The sequence below is a fragment of the Schistocerca americana genome, chromosome 1 (genome assembly GCF_021461395.2).
Source record: "Schistocerca americana isolate TAMUIC-IGC-003095 chromosome 1, iqSchAmer2.1, whole genome shotgun sequence".
NCBI classification, from domain to species: Eukaryota; Metazoa; Arthropoda; class Insecta; order Orthoptera; family Acrididae; genus Schistocerca; species Schistocerca americana.
The window spans coordinates 1,223,471,289-1,223,493,661 of record NC_060119.1 but is presented as its reverse complement, the minus strand read 5'-3'; positions in this window follow the sequence as shown (position 1 = coordinate 1,223,493,661).

The window sequence follows — 22,373 nt, the reverse complement described above, 5'->3', positions numbered from 1 at the left end:
GTGCATAAAAGTGTGTTGTGGAAAACATAAGAAATGTATAGTGCTGCAACACAACTAAATATTAGACCAAAATTGCCAGTGTCTAACGCACAAAAGCAACGATATGCTAGCAGAAAGCATTTCCTAATGTAAGCGAGAAATCAAGCGAAAATCACCCTAAGTGCAAATCAACATATTCTTAACGAATTGTTTTTCGATCTAAAAAGAAATCAAAACGTAAATAATTTAATTACAGGCTACTGATGATGCTTTAGCTCAATGAAGCCAAACGCGTCTAGTTGTAGTGACAGAACAAAAATACCTCAAGAATTGTAAAGTAACTACGGACACTATGGCCACACAAATCAAGCACCCAAAGGGCCCTGTTTTAATGAATAAATCCACCACAACGCACCATAACCACTCGCCGTCTGTCACTCCCCGTCTTTTCCCGTTCGTTCAGTTTCAGCGTGTTGGAGGGCTAGCTCCATTTGTCGCTACAATCAAGCTGACCTCAAGCCATGTGACGTCCAACTTTCTGTGCAGGGCTGGAAGACCTCTGTCAAAATGCTTCCGCACTTTCATACATTTCCACATGGCTGTTAACACATTATGTTACTTTATCTATCTCGTTCTTGAGTTTTCAGAGAAATGTACATGCAAAAAAGTAAAACAAGAAAGTCGTGAATTGTGATTTATTAAACTTTTAGTCTGTAACATAGCCTACATTTCTAGAGAAAAAAGTTCCAATAGCGGAATTGCATTTTTTCGTCACTCTAAGTGTGGTGTTGCGGACATCTTTGCGATCTGCATTTCAAAAATACTTGCTGAAGTCGTCAGTTCCTCTTTCAAACATTAAATTTTTAGCTTAAATCAAGTTTTATCTTGAAATGTCTATAGATATGTTAGCAAATGCAGCACTCTTGTTTACCATAACTCTTGTTGTAAAGTAAATGACAGAGGACTACAGTATGTGAAATAATAAAACAGGTATAGAATATATGAAGATGGTATCTGCTCTTTCGGACATGCAGCGCACTAGAATGAAATGATAATTAGATCAAGACCCTACGCTGTCGAGAAGCGTCGATAGACATAAACGCGGACAGTTGAAAATGTGTCCTCCGACCGGGACTCGAACTCTGGATCTCTTGCTTACGTGGCAGACGCTCTATCCACAAGAGACACCGAGGACACAAAGGATAGTGCGACTGCAGGGACTTATTCCTTGCACGCTCCCCGTGAGACCCACATTCCCTACTTAACACACTACATTCGTAGTGCCGGTCGGGGCACACGTTTTCAACTGTCCCCGTTTATGTATATCGACGCCTGTCGACAGTGTAAGTCCTCGATTTAATTATCATTTCAGCTACAGGATAGGTATGCCCTAAATATTAAAATTAAAATTTGGTTGCTGTTGCTTCCTTTTACTTAGAAGTTAAAAATTTTAATGTTGCATCTGGTTGCATAAGTAGCTCAGAATCACTAGAATGAGCCCTCTATATCGTGTCTATTCATATCAACTTCCCGTGACTTACTACTTCTCCTTCAAAGTGGTTCAAATGGCTCTGAGCACTATGGGACTTAACTACTGAGGTCATCAGTCCCCTAGAACTTAGAACTACGTAAACATAACTAACCTAAGGACATCATATACATCCATGCCCGAGGCAGGATTCGAACCTGCGACCGTAGCGGTCGCGCGTTTCCAGACTGTAGCGCCTAGAACCGCTTGGCCACCCCGGCCGGCGTCTAATCCTGCAAAATCTTAGGATGTCAGTGTTTTTTTTCTTATACAGATTCTTAACATAAGTGACAACTCCGTCTTCTGCTTCACTTTTCAGAGTGGTTTCTGCTACTGCTACCTCAATAACTGTTAAGTTCTAACGTAAGGTTCACATTCTACGTGTGTACAGCGTAAAAAGTAAAATGGGAAACGAGCTACATCCACACACCCGCATTATCATATATTGCTTGAAAGTCGTCGGACTGCATGGGAATTGCGTGTGAGCAGGTATCGGGCACTGCAAACTGCGAACGGCCCGCGAGCGGGCGGGTGTGGACGGACTGCACGACTTGGCGACGGAATGCTAACACTGTGTCGCCGATCGAAGCGATATTGCCGACACTTAATTCGACTGGCATCAGTAGTGTATCAGTGCAGACGATTAACCTGCGCCTGCTAATAATCGTTTCCTTGAAAATGTTCATCATCATCATCATCATCATCATTTTAGACTGATTATGCCTTTCGGCGCTCAGTCTGGAGCATAGCCCCCCTTATACAGTTCCTCCATGATCCCCTATTCAGTGCTAACATTGGTGCCTCTTCTGATGTTAAACCTATTACTTCAAAATCATTCTTAACCGAATCCAGGTACCTTCTCCTCGGTCTGCCCCGACTCCTCCTACCCTCTACTGCTGAATCCATGAGTCTCTTGGGTAACCTTGCTTCTCCCATGCGTGTAACATGACCCCACCATCTAAGCCTGTTCGCCCTGACTGCTACATCTATAGAGTTCATTCCCAGTTTTTCTTTGATTTCCTCATTGTGGACACCCTCCTGCCATTGTTCCCATCTACTAGTACCTGCAATCATCCTAGCTACTTTCATATCCGTAACCTCAACCTTGTTGATAAGGTAACCTGAATCCACCCAGCTTTCGCTCCCATACAACAAAGTTGGTCGAAAGATTGAACGGTGCACAGATAACTTAGTCTCGGTACTGATTTCCTTCTTGCAGAAGAGTGCAGATCGTAGCTGAGCGCTCACTGCATTAGCTTTGCTACACCTCGCTTCCAGTTCTTTCACTATGTTGCCATCCTGTGAGAGTATGCATCCTAAGTACTTGAAACCGTCCACCTGTTCTAACTTTGTTCCTCCTATTTGGCACTCAATCCGTTTATATTTCTTTCCCACTGACATTACTTTCGTTTTGGAGATGCTAATCTTCATACCATAGTCCTTACATTTCTGATCTAGCTCTGAAATATTACTTTGCAAACTTTCAATCGAATCTGCCATCACAACTAAGTCATCCGCATATGCAAGACTGCTTATTTTGTGTTCACATATCTTAATCTCACCCAGCCAGTCTATTGTTTTCAACATATTATCCATAAATAATATGAACAACAGTGGAGACAGGTTGCAGCCTTGTCTTACCCCTGAAAGTACTCTGAACCATGAACTCAATTTATCGTCAACTCTAACTGCTGCCTGACTATCCATGTAAAGACCTTTAATTGCTTGCAAAAGTTTGCCTCCTATTCCATAATCATGTAGAACAGACAATAACTTCCTCCTAGGAACCCGGTCGTATGCTTTTTCTAGATCTATAAAGTATAGATACAATTCCCTGTTCCACTCATAACACTTCTCCATTATTTGCCGTAAGCTAAAGATCTGGTCCTGACAACCTCTAAGAGGCCTAAACCCACACTAATTTTCATCCAATTGGTCCTCAACTAATACTCGCACTTTCCTATCAACAATACCTGAGAAGATTTTACCCACAACGCTGATTAAAGAGATACCTCTGTAGTTGTTACAATCTTTTCTGTTTCCATTTTTAAAGATTGGTGTGATTACTGCTTTTGTCCAGTCTGATGGAACCTGTCCCGACTCCCAGGCCATTTCAATTATCCTGTGTAGCCATTTAAGACCTGACATTCCACTGTATTTGATGAATTCCGACTTAATTTCATCCACCCCAGCCCCTTTATTGCACTGCAATCTATTGACCATTTTTTCCACTTCCTCAAATGTGATCCTATTTCCATCATCATTCCTATCCCATTCTACCTCTAAATATGAAACATTACTGATCGCAATTTCACCTACATCGAGCAACTCTTCAAAATATTCCCTCCATCTGCCCAAGGCATCCACAGGATTCACCAGCAGTTTTCCTGACCTGTCCAAAATACTTGTCATTTCCTTCTTACCTCCCTTTCGAAGACTGCTAATTACACTACAGAATGGTCTTCCAGCAGCTTGACCCATAGTCTCCAACCTGTTTCCAAAGTCTTCCCACGATTTCTTCTTGGATGCTGCAATTATCTGTTTGGCTTTGTTTCTTTCTTCAATTTAACTTTCTCTGTCTACTTGGGTTCGGGTATGTAGCCATTTTTGATACGCCTTCTTTTTCCTTTTACAGGCTGCCTTGACTGTATCATTCCACCAAGCTGTTTGCTTCATCCTACTTTTACACACTACTGTTCCAAGACATTCTTTAGCCACTTCTAGTACTGTGTCCCTGTACCTTGTGAATTCCTTTTCCAATGACTGTAATTGACTACATTCAACTAACTGGTACATTTCTGAGATCGCTGTTATGTACTTGTGCCTGATTTCCTTATCCTGAAGTTTCTCCACTCTTATCCTCCTACATATGGACCTGACCTCCTGCACTTTCGGCCTCACAATCCCAATTTCACTGCATATTAAATAATGATCAGTGTCATCAAAGAATCCCCTGAATACACGTGTGTCCCTCACAGCCTTCCTGAATTCCTGATCTGTTATTATATAGTCAATGACAGATCTGGTTCCCCTGCCTTCCCAAGTATACCGGTGAATGTTCTTATGTTTAAAAAAGGAGTTTGTGATTACTAAGCCCATACTGGCACAGAAATCCAAGAGTTGTTTCCCGTTGTTTCCTGTTGGCTTCCATATCCTCTGCAAATTTACCCATAACCTTTTCATACCCTTCTGTTCGATTTCCAATCCTGGCATTAAAATCACCCATGAGCAGAACACTGTCCTTGTCCTTTACTCTAACAACTACATCACTGAGTGCCTCATAAAAACTATCTATCTTATCTTGATCTGTCCCTTCACAATGCGAATATACTGACACAATCCTAATTTTCTTGCTAGACACTGTCAAATCTATCCACATCAGTCGTTCGTTTATATACCTTATTGCAACTACGCTGGGTTCCATTTCTTTCCTGATGTAAAGCCCTACACCCCATTGTGCTATTCCTGCGTTGACTCGTGACAGTTAGACCTCGTATTCTCCCACTTCCTCTTCTTTCTCATCCCTTACCCGAATGTCACTAACAGCTAAAACGTCCAGCCCCATCTTACTTGCAGCCTCTGCCAGCTCTACCTTCTTCCCAGAGTAGCCCCAATTGATATTAATAGCTCCCCATCTCATTACCATTTGTTTGCCAAGTCGTATCTTAGGAGTCCCTGGTTTGTCAATTAGAGGTGGGACTCCGTCACCTCCAAAGGTCCGAGGCATTTTGCTCTGATTGTTGCCAGCATCATATTTAAAGTACCAGGGAAGCAGGTTGCTAGCCTTACTTGCCCCGAGTCCCATTGGGTTTTACCCCTAACGGCTGGGGGACTAACCGGTGGATTTGGTAGTCTTTGCCGTATGAGCACAAAGGTGACCACGATTCAGAATATGTCCGAGATGCCCAGCCTTATTCTAAAGTAACAGGTATCCCGACTGTCGGGACCACTTACTTGGCCACTCATACGTTGCCCGTGGTTCATGAAGTAGGACATGACTACAGGAACCCACACTTGAAAATGTTCATAGCAAATAAATCGGATATCATGCGTTGCGCGCAAAGAGCGTATAGCTTCCGGCCACGAGTGACCTGGCAGAATCTCCGAGAAAAAAAAAGGCTCTGAACACTATGCGACTTAACTTCCGAGGTCATCAGTCGCCTAGAGCTTAGAACTAATTAAACCTAACTAACCTAAGGACATCACACACCTCCATGCCCGAGGCAGGATTCGAACCTGCGACCGTAGCGGTCGCTCGACTCCAGACTGTAGCGCCTAGAACCGCACGGCCACTTCGGCCGGCTTACGACTGTACTGTCCTGGCACTCACTGACTGCTTCTGCTCTACAAAAAATGGCTCAAATGGCTCTGAGCACTATGGGACTTAACTTCTAAGGTCATCAGTCCCCTAGAACTTAGAACTACTTAAACCTAACTAACCTAAGGACATCACACACATCCATGCCCGAGGCAGGATTCGAACCTGCGACCGTAGCGGTCACGCGGTTCCAGACTGTAGCGCCTTTAACCGCTTGGCCACCCCGGCCGGCTCTGCTCTACATCAGTGCTGTTTAGTCGCTGCTGGATTACTGGTTATTCTTCGTTTTTTACTGTTCCTTTTAATACATGTCGATAAAACGAATATCTCACAAGACTAATATTGGAGCGCGCTGCGGAATGGGCACATAAAGTTCCGTTTTAAAAATAATTTTGTTTGCAACTAGAAGCAAACCGATGTCATCATAACAGCTATGTACTCGCTTCGTTTCTAATGATCTTGACGTTGGAATGCTCTGTTTCTATGTTTTATAAGGTTGGGATCAGAATTTTTGTTACTGATTGCATGAATAGGAAAACACTGGCTTCTGGTGCACAACAGTGGCGCGGTGGTTATCAAATGGCCGGCCGTGCAGGCAGATTTGTGGCGCCACTGAAAGCCCGGGGCGGGTAGTTTTGCAAACGGGACGGCCGGTGGCGTTTTGCGCCATCAGTTGTGCAGCGGTGCACCCATCGTTTGCCGCCCGCGTGCACACCATAGGCGCCCGCGCCGAGCAAACACGCGTCGCGCCTCGCCATGCGGTCACATACATGCAGATTGGTCCGATCTGGCTGCAGCCGCCGTCACCGCGTATTGGCGGAATGCGTGGGTGCAGCGGGGGTGGAATAGGGGTCCACGCAGGAGGGGAGGGACAGCGGAGGGGGGGGGGGAGGGAGGGGGTGTGGGAGTTCAGCGAGCGTGATGACGGCTGGGCCGATAAACAAGCGGCGAAAACGGAGGCGCAGGAGAGGTCACGGATGAATCGTGACAGGGAGACAGCCGCGAGGAGACGAACGGCGGGGGATGGGGTCGGGGGGACAGCGCGTGCTGCCATTGGGCGATCGACCTGCGCGGCCCGCCGCCTCGCTCCGCTATGCTATTACCTGCGACGCACCGGGCCCTCCTGCTCTCCAACTGCAGCGACCACAACACTGTTTTGTTCTGTACCAAATTATCACTACAGGCAATCAGGGCAATAACGAGCTGCTCGTTTCTTGCCTACGCAAAGCATAGAACAGGTCGGTTCTAAGAAGGTAATGCGCTTGTATCGGTTGTAAGGTATGGTGTTCCTCAAGGTTCTGTACGTGGCCCACTTCTTCTGCCAACGTACAGACTGCACTTACAAAATCCAAACAGAAACTTAACTGTAGTGCAACAGGAAAGGTGAACCCTCGTGTCATATTCCTTGTAACTAGGGTTTGGTCTAACATAAAATCAGTCGAAGGAACAAAAACGACTCGCGAAAAACACTTTAATCATTAAGGCAACAAACAGTAGAAGCCAAAAATCATTTTTCTGTCCTTTCAAATGGGTCACTGAAGAAGATCATAATGTAGTTGCTACTTTACAGTATCTCACAGATACGAAAAAGGCAGATATCGAAATATTGAGAGCACAATTAAAGCAGTTTCCCCTCTTCTTCTTGTTCTGATTCTTCTCTGCACTTTGGTTATTAAGCCTTTGGTTGTTACAGGCCCACCTCTTCCTAGACCTCACCAGTCTTCTTCGCCTTACCAGGCTATAATTTCTGACCTTATCACTATTAATGCTGTAGAAATGTCCACATCATTATTTGCTTTTGCCTTCACTTTGGTTTCATTTATTAAATACCTTTGCCAATGGCTTCACTGCAGTTCACCACCAGTTCCCATCAGATCACCAAAGTGCTTTTTGGCTTGTGTGTGTGACCATTTGGGTATGTCGAGCGCTGTTGGCAAGTAGGATGGTTCAAAATGGCTCTGACAAGGGAACCTCCCCATCGCACCCCCCTCAGATTTAGTTATAAGTTGGCACAGTGGATAGGGTTTGAAAAACTGAACACAGATCAATCGAGGAAACAGGATGAAGTTGTGTGGAACTATAAAAAAAATAAGCAAAATATACAAACTCAGTAGTCCATGTGCAAGATAGGCAACATCAAGGGGACTATGAGCTCAGGAGCGCCATGGTCCCGTGGTTAGCGTGAGCAGCTGCGGAACGAAAGGTCCTTGGTTCGAGTCTTCCCTCGAGTGATAAAGGCTAATTTTTTTATTTTCAGACAATTTTTATCTGTCACCAGTGTCGTATAGAATATATCAGACGTGTTTTCCTGTGGAGGAATCGGTTGACCTATGACCTTGCGATCAAATGATTTCGGTTCCCATTAGAGAGGCACGTTCTTTCGTCTACTAATCGCACGGTTTTGCGGTGCGGCCGTAAAACACAGACACTAAACTTATTACAGGATGAACTAAGGACCTCTCGTTCCGCAGCTGCTCACGCTAACCACGGGACCACGGCGCTCCTGAAGTGAGACTAACCTTGATGTTGTCTATCTTACGCACGGACTACTCGTTTTGTATGTTTTGCTTATTTTTTTCATAGTTCCACACAACTTCTTCCTGTGTTCTCGATTGATCTGCGTTCAGTTTTTCAAGGCCTATCCACTGTGCCAACTTATAATTAAATCTGAGGAGGGTGCGATGGGGAGTTTCCCTTGTGACCGCTATGGGACTTAACTTCTGAGGTCATCAGCCCCCTAGGACTTAGAACTACTTAAACCTAACTAACCTAGGGACATGACACACATCCATGCCCGAGGCAGCATTCGAACCTGCGACGGCAGCGGTCGCGCGGTTCCAGGCTGTAGCGCCTAGAGCCGCTCGGCCACTTCGGCCGGCTCAAGTAGGATGCCCTCACACCTTGTGAAGCCAGAGCTTCATGATTACGATTTAGTGGATCAGGTCACAAAAGCTGAAAACGTTCAGGAAAGTGGTGTGCTGACAACATACCCCTCCATATACACACCCGGTGACACCTACCAGGTGAGGACGACAAGGCAGTCTGCTGTCCCTTTAGCCTTTCGAGGTCTATGCAGATGGTATTTAAACTAGTTATTCTTTAATACATTTTTCAGGAAGGTTTTTTTTTTAATTTCAAGTGCTACGTTCAAAAATTTATCGAAAAATAATTTCATTTTCCACCCTGCTTGTCACTTACATCAAGTTCTACTGATTTCCGCTGTCTGTCATATTCGTGTTCGTACTATTATACTCGTTAATTACATCATCACCGTCTGTGCGTATATATAAATTTATATATACGGTGAGGACCGGGCGTGAGTCGTGCTTTGATAGCTCAGATGGTAGAGCACTTGCCCGCGAAAGGAAAAGGTCCCGAGTTCGAGTCTCGGTCGGGCACACAGTTTTAATCTGCCAGGAAGTTTCATATCAGTGCACACTCCGCTGCAGAGTGAAAATCTCATTCTGGAAACATCCCCCAGGCTGTGGCTAAGCCATGTCTCCACAGTATCGTTTCTTTCAGGAGTACTAGTTCTGCAAGATTCGCAGGATAGCTTTCTGTAAAGTTTCGAAGGTAGGAGACGAATACTGGCAGAAGTGAAGCTGTGAGGACCGGGCGTGAGTCGTACTTTGGTGGCTCAGATGGTAGAGCACTTGCCCGCGAAAGGAAAAGGTCCCGAGTTCGAGTCTCGGTCGGGCACACAGTTTTAATCTGCCAGGAAGTTTCAAACACGAGTGAGAACAACGTTTCGTATTCGTCAACTACTGCTCTAGTAGCATATGTACATAAACATAAAACCTCATAATGTATCGCGCAAAATGTTGTTCTCCAACAAAAGATATATAAAACTTCTTGGCAGATTGAAACTGTGTGCCGGACCGAGACTCGAACTCGGGACCTTTGCCATTCGCGGGCAAGTGCTCTACCAAGTGCGCTATCCAAGCGCGACTCACGTCCTGTCCTTACAGCTTCAATTCCGCCAGCACCTCGTCTCCTACCTTCCAAACTTCACAGAAGGTCTCCTGTGAAGGCAAAGGTCCCGAGTTCGAGTCTCGGTGCGGCACACAATTTTAATCTGCCAGGAAGTTTCATATCAGCGCACACTCCGCTGTAGAGTGAAAATTTCATTCTAGAAAAGATATATAATAGGGATGCCCCATGTTTAGGGCACATGTTGGTAGTACGATCAGATGCGCTATGGTGACTGTCAGAAAGTCTTTAAACAGCTGTTTGATGTAAATGAACAGTACTGCATCAATTGAGGTAGATCAATGTTCTGTGCGATATATTATGGGGTTCTACGTTTACATCCGTATGTCACTACAGCAGTAACGTCATTTTAAAGTATTCAATAATATGGAACATTGATATCGCTCGTGTTTACTACGACAGTAGTCATTTATTAAAATGACAGATTTACATTTGTATACTTTGACAAAGGGTGACGGTGTAGTTTAGAAGGGCAGGAGTACAAACTTGGAACTGACAGATGTCAGTAATTAGCTGATTGTGGTGCAAATGACCGGGATTACGTAACAGCCAGGGTGGAAGATGGAATTATATTTCAGTAAATGTGTTTACTCCCTTCCTCATGTCACTGTTTTTCAATTTGTCTGTTCTGGGATAGCCTTTCAAAGCCCTAAGGCATCTCATCTCAGGTATCTGGCTCTTACTTCTTTGTAATTCATAAATGACCTACGGCTCACTTCCGTGGCGTAGTGCTGATAGGACCATTACTCTAAAAATTTTAATTCGTTCTACTTTCACTATCTTTATAGCAAATAAAATGTTCGTTGTTCCAAATTTTGTCACTTGCTTGCCTATGTCATTGTCATATTCCTCTGTGACACGACATGCAGACAATTCTACATCTACATCCACATCCATACTCCGCAAGCCACCTGACGGTGTGTGGCGGAGGGTACCCTGAGTACCTCTATCGGTTCTCCCTTCTATTCCAGTCTCGTATTGTTCGTGGAAAGAACGATTGTCGGTATGCCTCTGTGTGGGCTCTAATCTCTCTGATTTTATCCTCATGGTCTCTTCGCGAGATAGACATAGGAGGGAGCAATATATTGCTTGACTCCTCGGTGAAGGTATGTTCTCGAAACTTCAACAAAAGCCCGCACCGAGCTACTGAGCGTCTCTCCTGTAGAGTCTTCCACTGGAGTTTATCTATCATCTCCGTAACGCTTTCGCGATTACTAAATGATCCTGTAACGAAGCGTGCTGCTCTCCGTTGGATCTTCTCTATCTCTTCTATCAATCCTATCTGGTACGGATCCCACACCGCTGAGCAGTATTCAAACAGTGGGCGAACGAGTGTACTGTAACCTACTTCCCTTTTTTTCGGATTGCATTTCCTTGGGATTCTTCCAATGAATCTCAGTCTGGCATCTGCTTTACCGACGATCAACTTTATATGATCATTCCGTTTTAAATCACTCCTAATGCGTACTCCCAGATAATTTATGGAATTAAGTGCTTTACTATTCTAGTGTTCACTACTAATTTTGTTCGTATGAGGTACCATCTTGTAAAAGGCTTCGATTAGTGGATATAGCTACATTCCAGTCTTTGGAACGTAAATTCCGTTTTACCGATAACTCTGTTTCTCTGTTAAAGCTGTTATGTCGCCTACAACTAAAATACGGTGCAGAGCTTTCTCTTTGGGTGTTGTTACACCTGTATTTGGCTTCTTTCCCTGCATTAAATTGTCTATATACACATACTATCTGATTAAATGTGTCTGGGCACATTTAGTGGTCATTAATATGGTTCTGTGCACCCTTCACCTTTACAGCAGCCTGAACTCTCCAGGGGACACTTTCAGTGGGGTTTCTGAATGTCTATGGAGCAGTGACAGGTAATTCTCTCTCAAGTGGAAAATCAGAAAAGTTGGCGATATTGGACGCTGGGATCTGGATTGAAGTGGACATTCTAAACCATATCTAATGCATACCAATGGGCTCAGCTCAGGACCCTCGACAGGCCAGTTCACTTTAGGGATGTTACTACTCACAAACCATTGCCTCACAAAGTTACTTTGTGGCATGGTGCAATGACATGCTAATACAGTCACCATCTTCGAAGCATTCTGCTGCTATATGCAGTACACAGTGCAGTAAAATTAGTTCTCATCTTTCTGTATTTAGAGCCACGCTGAGCTAGCTCATTTTGTGTGTTGGTATCTCTCATAAGCGTATGTATGTATATATGACGATGATGATTATGTTTGGTGTGTAGGGCGCTCAACTGCTCGGTTATCAGCACCAATACAAATTCCCAATCTTTTCTCACCCCAATCCCACCACTTTCATGAACGATGATGAAATGCTGAGAACAACACAAACACCCAGTCGTCTCGTGACAGATGAAAATACCTGAACCCACCGGGAATCTAACCCGGGACCCTGTGCTCGGGAAGCGAGAACACGACCGTGAGACCACGAGCTGCGGACGTATGTATGTATGTATGTACACTACTGGCTATTGAAATTGCTACACTGAGAAGAAATGCAGATGTTAAACGGGTATTCATTGGACAAAAAATGGTTCAAATGGCTCTGAGCACTATGGGACTTAACATCTATGGTCATCAGCCCCCTAAACCTTAGACCTACTTAAACCTAACTAACCTAAGGACATCACACACATCCATGCCCGAGGCAGCATTCGAACCTGCGACCGTAGCAGTCGCGTGGCTCCGGACTGAGCGCCTAGTTCATTGGACAAACATATTATATTAGAACTGACATGTGATTACATTTTCACGCAATTTGGGTGCATAGATCCTGAGAAATCAGTACCCAGAACAACCAGCTCTGGCGTAATGACGGCCTTGATAGGCCTCGGCATTGAGTCAAACAGAGCTCGGATGGCGTGTACAGGTACAGCTGCCCATGCAGCTTCAACACGATAGCACAGTTCATCAAGAGTAGTGTCTGGCGTATTGTGACGAGCCAGTTGCTCGGCCACCATTGTCCAGACGTTTTCAATTGGTGAGAGATCTGGAGAATGTGCTGGCCAGGGCAGCAGTCGAACATTTTCTGTATCCAGAAAGGCCTGCGCAGGACGTGCATTATCCTTCTGAAATGTAGGGTTTCGCAGGGATCGAATGAAGGGTAGAGTCACGGGTCGTAACACATCCGAAATGTAACGTCCACTGTTCAAAGTGCCGTCAATGCGAACAAGAGGTGACCGAGACGTGTAACAAATGGCACCCCATACCAACACGCGTTCACCGCGACGTCGCCACACACCGATGCGACCATCATGATGCTGTAAACAGAACCTGGATTCATCCGAAAAAAATGACGTTTTGCTATTCGTGCACCCAGGTTCGTCGTTGACTGTACCATCGCAGGTGCTCCAGTCTGTCAAGCAGCGTCAAGGGATCCGTTGCAGCCATGCGGATAAGATGCCTGTCATCTCGACTGCTAGTGATACGAGGCCGTTGGGATCCAGCACGGCGTTCCGTATTACCCTCCTGAACCCACCGATTCCATATTCTGCTAACAGTCATTGGATCTCGACCAACGTGAGCAGCAATGTCGCGATACGATAAACCGCAATCGCGATAGGCTACAATCCGACCTTTATCAAAGTCGGAAACGTGATTTCGCCTCCTTACACGAGGCATCACAACAGCGTTTCACGAGGCAACGCCGGTTAGCTGCTGTTTGTGTATGAGAAATCGGTTGGAAACTTTCCTCATGTCAGCACTTTGTGGGTGTCGCCACCGGCCTCAACCCTTGTGTGAATGTTCTGAAAAGCTAATAATTTGCATATCACAGCATCTTCTTCCTGGCGGTTAAATTTCGCGTCTGTAGCACGTCATCTTCGTGGTGTAGCAATTTTAATGCCCAGTAATTCATGTAGAGAATGCTTCAGTTGGTTGTTGTTCTTGTGGTCTTCAGTCCTGAGACTGGTTTGATGCAGCTCTCCATGCTACTCTATCCTGTGCAAGCTTTTTCATCTCCCAGTACCTACTGCAACCTACATCCTTCTGAATCTGCTTAGTGTATTCATCTCTTGGTCTCCCTCTACGACTTTTACCCTCCACGCTGCCCTCCAATGCTGAATTGGTGATCTCTTGATGCCTCAGAACATGTCCTACCAACCGATCCCTTCTTCTGGTCAAGTTGTGCCACAAACTTCTCTTCTCCCCAATCCTATTCAATACTTCCTCATTTGTTATGTGATCTACCCATCTAATCTTCAGCATTCTTCTGTAGCACCACATTTCGAAAGCTTCTATTCTCTTCTTGTCCAAACTATTTATCGTCCATGTTTCACTTCCACACATGGCTACACTCTATACGAATACATTCAGAAATGACTTCCTGACACTTAAATCAATACTGGATGTTAACAAATTTCTCTTCTTCAGAAACGCTTTCCTTGCCATTGCCAGTCTACATTTTATATCCTCTCTACTTCGACCATCATCAGTTATTTTGCTCCCCAAATAGCAAAACTCCTTTACTACTTTAAGTGCCTCATTTCCTAATCTAATTCCCTCAGCATCACCCGACTTAATTAGACTACATTCCATTATCCTTGTTTTGCTTTTGTTGATGTTCATCTTATATCATCCTTTCAAGACACTGTCCATTCCATTCAACTGCTCTTCCAAGTCCTTTGCTGTCTCTGACAGAATTACAATGTCATCGGCGAACCTCAAAGTTTTTATTTCTTCTCCATGAATTTTAATACCTACTCCGAATTTTTCTTTTGTTTCCTTTACTGCTTGCTCAATATACAGATTGAACAACATCGGGGAGAGGCTACAACCCTGTCTTACTCCCTTCCCAACCACTGCTTCCCTTTCATGTCCCTCGACTCTTATAACTGCCATCTGGTTTCTGTACAAATTGTAAATAGCCTTTCGCTCCCTGTATTTTACCCCTGCCACCTTTAGAATTTGAAAGAGAGTATTCCAGTCAACATTGTCAAAAGCTTTCTCTAAGTCTACAAATGCTAGAAACGTAGGTTTGCCTTTCCTTAATCTTTCTTCTAAGGTAAGTCCTAAGGTCAGTATTGCCTCACGTGTACCAGTGTTTCTACGGAATCCAAACTGATCTTCCCCGAGGTTTGCTTCTACTAGTTTTTCCATTCGTCTGTAAAGAATTTATGTTAGTATTTTGGAGCTGTGACTTATTAAGCTGATAGTTCGGTAATTTTCACATCTGTCAACACCTGCTTTCTTTGGGATTGGAATTATTATATTCTTCTTGAAGTCTGAGGGTATTTCGCCTGTTTCATACATCTTGCTCACCAGATGGTAGAGTTTTGTCAGGACTGGCTCTCCCACGGCCGTCAGTAGTTCCAATGGAATATTGTCTACTCCGGGGGCCTTGTTTCGACTCAGGTCTTTCAGTGCTCTGTCAAACTCTTCACGCAGTATCATATCTCCCATTTCATCTTCATCTACATCCTCTTCCATTTCCATAATATTGTCCTCAAGTACATCGCCCTTGTATAGACCCTCTATATCCTCCTTCCACCTTTCTGCTTTCCCTTCTTTGCTTAGAACTGGGTTTCCGTCTGAGCTCTTGATATTCAAACAAGTGGTTCTCTTATCTCCAAAGGTGTCTTTAAGTTTCCTGTAGGCAGTATCTATCTTACCCCTAGTGAGATAGGCCTCTACATCCTTACATTTGTCCTCTAGCCATCCTTGCTTAGCCATTTTGCACTTTCTGTCGATTTCATTTTTGAGACATTTGTATTCCTTTTTGCCTGCTTCATTTACTGCATTTTTATATTTTCTCCTTTCATCAATTAAATTCAATATTTCTTCTGTTACCCAAGGATTTCTACTAGCCCTCGTCTTTTTACCTACTTGATCCTCTGCTGCCTTCACTACTTCATCCCTCAAAGCTACCCATTTTTCTTCTACTGTATTTATTTCCCCCATTCCTGTCAATTGCTCCCTTATGCTCTCCCTGAATCTCTGTACAACCTCTGGTTCTTTTAGTTTATCCAGGTCCCATCTCCTTAAATTCCCACCTTTTTGCAGTTTCTTAAGTTTTAATCTACATTTCATAACCAATAGATTGTGGTCAGAGTCCACATCTGCCCCTGGAAATGTCTTACAATTTAAAACCTGGTTCCTAAATCTCTGTCTTACCATTATATAATCTATCTGAAACCTGTCAGTATCTCAAGGCTTCAAACATGTATACAACCTTCTTTCATGATTCTTAAACCAAGTGTTAGTTATGATTATGTTGTGCTCTGTGCAAAATTCTACCAGGCGGCTTCCTCTTTCATTTCTGTCCCCCAATCCATATTCACCTACTATGTTTCCTTCTCTCCCTTTTCCTACACTCGAATTCCATTCACCCATGACTATTAAATTTTCGTCTCCCTTCACAATCTGAATAATTTCTTTTATTTCATCATACATTTCTTCAATTTCTTCGTCATCTGCAGAGCTAGTTGGCATATAAATTTGTACTACTGTAGTAGGTGTGGGCTTCGTATCTATCTTGGCCACAATAATGCGTTCACTATGCTGTTTGTAGTAGCTTACCCGCATTCCTATTTTCCTATTCATTATTAAACCTACTCCTGCATTACCCCTATTTGATTTTGTGTTTATAACCCTGTAGTCACCTGACCAGAAGTCTTGTTCCTCCTGCCACCGAACTTCACTAATTCCCACTATATCTAACTTCAACCTATCCATTTCCCTTTTTAAATTTTCTAACCTACCTGCCCGATTAAGGGATCTGACATTCCACGCTCCGATCCGTAGAACGCCAGTTTTCTTACTCCTGATAACGACATCCTCTTGAGTAGTCCCCGCCCGGAGTTCCGAATGGGGGACTATTTTACCTCCGGAATATTTTACCCAAGAGGACGCCATCATCATGTAATCATACAGTAAAGCTGCATGCCCTCGGGAAAAATTACGGCCGTAGTTTCCCCTTGCTTTCAGCCGTTCGCAGTACTAGCACAGCAAGGCCGTTTTGGTTATTGTTACAAGGCCAGATCAGTCAATCATCCAGACTGTTGCCCTTGCAACTACTGAAAAGGCTGCTGCTCCTCTTCAGGAACCACCTCGTTTGTCTGGCCTCTCAACAGATACCCCTCCGTTGTGGTTGCACCTACGGTACGGCTATCTGTATCGTTGAGGCACGCAAGCCTCCCCACCAACGGCAAGGTCCATGGTTCATGGTTCATTCAGTTGGTATACCACATAATTTGTGAGGTAATTCTACAAGTGAAAATAACCCAAAAGATGTAATGAACATGTATCCGATTTTCGATCGTTATGAAACTGTAGCAGGTTGAAGGCTACATTCATCTATGAATGGTTATGAAGACAAGTGTGAAGATTACTTACAGAAATATTGTGTAGGCGCTGTAGTGGACAGAATAGCGGTGGGACAGATGACTGATTCATCCTACAAAAAGTGTTGCACATTGAACATCATGTCGGCGGACTTTACGGCAGGCAACAACGTCGGTGAGTGGTAAGTTCTGCACGAGTACCCACCTTCATAGCGTGCACATCCACCGTTAACCAACCCCATTAACGTAACTACAATGGGGTTAGATCGGGTGATTTGACACGCCAGTTATCGGGTCCGCCACAGCCAATCCACCGTTGAGGAAATGTGTTATTCAGATAGGGGATATTTGTCTGGTACAATGAATCGGTGATTCACCATGTCGCAGGTACATTTGCGTCGTTGCTCTAATGTCATCTGTTCCAAAAGTGCGTGTAGATCTCCTATCAGGAAATGTGTGTATGCTGCGGCTGTCAGGCGATTTGGCAGGAACACGGCCCCATAACCACGTTAGCAGTCACACCACACCAGAAGTTCATTGAGGACCTAACTAAGAATTTTGTTTCCTAGTCTCATGTGGGTTCTCCACCGTCCATGTGTGAGAATTACAGGTGTTCATTACACCATTGCCTCATCTGTAAATCAAGTGTGCCGCAGGAGAGTGTCGTAGGACCGTTGCTTTTATACATAAATGACCTTGTGGATGACATCGGAAGTTCACTGAGGCTTTTTGCAGATGATGCTGTGGTATATCGAGAGGTTGTAACAATGGAAAATTGTACTGAAATACAGGAGGATCTGCAGCGAATTGACGCATGATGCAGGGAATGGCAGTTGAATCTCAACGTATACAAGTGTAATGTGCTGCGAATACATAGAAAGAAAGATCCCTTATCATTTAGCTACAATATAGCAGGTCAGCAACTGGAAGCAGTTAATTCCATAAATTATCTGAGAGTACGCATTAGGAGTGATTTAAAATGGAATGATCATATGAAGTTGATCGTCGGTAAAGCAGATGCCAGACTGAGATTCATTGGAAGAATCCTAAGGAAATGCAATCCGAAAACAAAGAAAGTAGGTTACAGTACGCTTGTTCGCCCACTGCTTGAATACTGCTCAGCAGTGTGGGATCCATACCAGATATGGTTGATAGAAGAGATAGAGAAGATCTAACGGAGAGGAGAGCGCTTCGTTACAGGATCATTTAGTATTCGCGAAAGCGTTACGGAAATGATAGATAAACTCCAGTGCAAGACTCTGCAGGAGAGACGCTCAGTAGCTCGGTATGGGCTTTTGTTAAAGTTTCGAGAATATACCTTCACCGAGGAGTCAAGCAGTATATTGTTCCCTCCTACGTACATCTCGCGAAGAGACTATGAGGATAAAATCAGAGAGATTAGAGCCCACACAGAGGCACATCGACAATCCTTCTTTCCACGAACAATACGAGACTAGAATAGAAGGGAGAACCGTTAGAGGTACTCAAGGTACCCTCCACCACACACCGTCAGGTGGCTTGCGGAGTGTGGATGTAGATGTAGATGTAGATGTACTGCACGATGCCTCTGTGCACAGCAAACAACTAAAACAAAATGGCTCTGAGCACTATGGGACTTAACATCTGTGGTCATCAGTCCCCTAGAACGTAGAACTACTTAAACCTAACTAACCTAATGACATCACAAACATCCATGCCCCAGGCAGGATTCGAACCTGCGACCGTAGCAGTCGTGCGGTTCCGGACTGAGCGTCTAGAACCACTAGACTACCGCGACCGGCAACATTTTGGTGAATGGTTGGCTACGGACAGAGGCAACGTGCAGTGAAGCAAGACTGCTCACTGACAACAACCCACGACTGCGCGCTGGGTACACACGCAACTGTCGCCTCAGAGTAATGTCACAGTGGTGCCATTTGTTGGGGAACCGCTACACCTCTTGTAGGATGGATCAGTCATCTGACTCACCATTATTCTGTCCACCACAGCGCCTACACAGCATTTCAACAAGTAGTATTCGCACTTGTCTTCATATCCATTTATGGGTGTGTGTAGTCTTCAACCCATTCCAGTTTCGCAACCCAGGACATGTTCGGTTTGTTTTCTCATAGAGAATCACCTCAGAAGTTATGTGACGTTCCTCTTTTATACCTGTGCGTGTGTATTTTATTAACCACTGCACACTCACATACTACACACCGAGCCACTAGAAAAATGAATTAGGGGTAAGGCATTATTTTTGGAGCTGAACGTGCTCAACATTAATTAACCGAGAACATGTTTCTTTTGATTTTTGCACATGTCTGTCTGTGTATTGTGTTTGTATTTATTCATGCAAACAACTTTATTTCAAACAGTACCTTGTCTCCGACCATCCAAACTTCACAGAAGCTCTTCTGCGAACCTTGCAGAACTAGCATTCCTGGAAGAAAGGATATTGCGGAGACATGAGTTAGCCACAGCCTGAGAGAGGTTTCGAGAATGAGATTTTAACCCTGCAGCGGAGTGTGCGCTGATATGGAACTTCCTGGCAGATTAAAATTGTGTGCCGGACCGAGACTCGAATCTTCCAAGAAGTTTCATATCAGCGCACACTCCGCTGCAGAGTGGAAATCTCATTCTGAAACTATATTTCATTTTTATAGTATTTACCTATTCAAATAATGTGGAACACTGTGATGGTGGATATTGTTTACACGATTCAATTAACGTTTTAACATGCAAAATCCACGCAAAGAAATACTATTGCACCAATTTGTAACTGATGGTGCTATGAAGTTTCCCGTAACTTACGTTTGTCCATTATTTTCATTGACGATTGCTATTAGTTTCGGGTCTTTTAGAATTCCGGCGATTAATTCGAACTAAAATTTGTTTCTTTTTTTGAACCATTAACAGTGATGATCGAGTATTGCCGTCAAGGGAGTTTTATCCTTTCAAAAGCAGAGGATAATGGTGTGATGGGACAGTACAGTCCCATATCGCCTTGCAATACTAATTAAATTTTGAAGCTGCTTTTTTTTCTTAATTTTGATAGAGAAAAATACACAGCTAGTGGCACTTGGAGCAAGATTCTTGAACTTCCCTTCCCTGACGCAGGCCAGCGTGAATGTGCTCCAAGATGCCTACGTGGTCTTGGTGGTTTGAGTAACGTATAATTTACAACCCCCTGGTGGCCTGTGGGTGCGCAGAACTGCTCATCAGAACTGCTGCCTGGTTCTATCGTCCACGCGTGAGCGTGGGCCTTTGATACTTGAGCATAGCGTATGCAGGTCCCCTGAGTACTGCTGGCGTGACGAATCTGCACAACCTGTAGGCTGATACAAACAGGCGAAACCGCCGTTACGATATCTCCCACGTGGAAAAATTTATGAGTTTTACATTCTTAATGTTGCCAGCCTATCATACTGGTGAGAGGCATCGGCGCTGTGGCATGAACAATGAGTGGCGACACAGCAAACACATTGCACCAACCACTGGTCAATTGTCCTCTCGTTAGTTCAAAAATGGTTCAAATGGCTCTGAGCACTATGGGACTTAACATCTATGGTCATCTGTCCCCTAGAACTTAGAACTACTTAAACCTAACTAACCTAAGGACATCACACACGTCCACGCCCGAGGCAGGATTCGAACCTGCGACCGTAGCAGTCGCGCGGCTCCGGACTGAGCGCCTAGAACCGCAAGACCACCGCGGCCGGCTCTCGTTAGTTGATTTACTTTGGATGGAGTTGGTGTCTTTGACTATTAATCAAAACGCCCTGAGTTCCTAGTCTCAATTTCGACACTGCTTAAATTTTGCACAAAAATAATGAGCAATGGCGGCCGAAGACTTCCGGCATAAGGAGTCAGCAACTTTCTGGCAATGGCGTTGTCAAAGAGGCAGAAGAGTGAACAGAGATACACCGTGCTCTCCTGCCCTTAGTGTGGTGGACTGTCCCAAAAAGGTGGAAAAATGACTAATGTCAACGACATGATGATGCACAAGGCAATGGAAACCACTGAAAAGGTATTTGATTTCTTTTCAGGGACTCATAGAGATTCCAAGGCTATTTTACTGTGTGAATAAGTGTAGATGCTAGGATTCTTGTAACACATACACAACTTCTGATCTAAGCACACTCTGGTAACGGATGTTTCCGCCTGGAATACTGTGCCAAGCTTCTCTAGATCAAATGCTCTCTCTGTCTAGGCTGTATCCCATATGCTCCAGCCCCAACGCCTTTATTTGTTCTCGATCCGTCATTAAACAACAGTGTGTCTCCTGAATTGCGTCGTGGTACATTCTTCCACTGCTTCGTCTAGGAATTGTTACGTTGAAAGTTTTACTGAAGCATCTGGTGGGCCGGCCGGTCTGACTGAGCAGTTCTAGGCGCTTCAGTCAGCTTCGAATCCTGTCTCGGGTATGAATGTGTGTGCTGTCCTTAGGTCAGTTAGGTTTAAGTAGTTCTAAGTTCTAGGGGACTGATGACCTCAGATGTAAAGTCCCATAGTGCTCAGAGCCATTTGAACCATTTGAAGCACCTGGTAGTTACTGCGTTTCCTCTACCATTTCTATATTTACAATACTATGTTGGAGTGAGTTTCTGGATATCTTAAATCATGGCCGGCCATGGCGCGTGCCAAACTTCATGCTTATGAGACAAGGCCCAGCCTGTCATTCGATTGCTCGGTCCTTCTCTGAAGTATCCAGATCTGTGCGACATTTCATTTTGTACTGCAGTGCGGCATTCTTCGGTCGGCACAATTCTCTTAGTTCGGCCGAATAGTGGGGTCAGCGCTGTTTATTCTTGGCTGTTTGTTCGTGTTACAAACGACGTTTGCAGGTCCTGTGGCTGTTTGCAGAAAAAGAGGCAGTCTAGCGATCGATCGGACCCTTTAAAATATACGAGAAAGACAGAACAAAAGAGGGATGCGAATTGTCTTTAGCACAAGCGACTGGTACTTTATATTTGCTGTGCAACGACATTGCTGTACCATACAGAGAGAATTTAAATATTTAAGTGGCAATGAAAGAGCAAGAAGTGTTAGCGATCGACTGAGGGTATTCATTGTTCTGTACATCAGGAAACTCTGTGTGCTAAATTTGAAGCCATAGAACACGTGAAGAAATTGGTGGTACGAATATAAAATTTCTGGAGTCGCACTCATTATTCCATTGTCAGTTGTAACAGTTTTAAGTGGAATTCAACGAAAAGTATTACTGCAAAGTACGTTGGTCAGTTCAAGGGGATTGCCTGGAAAGTC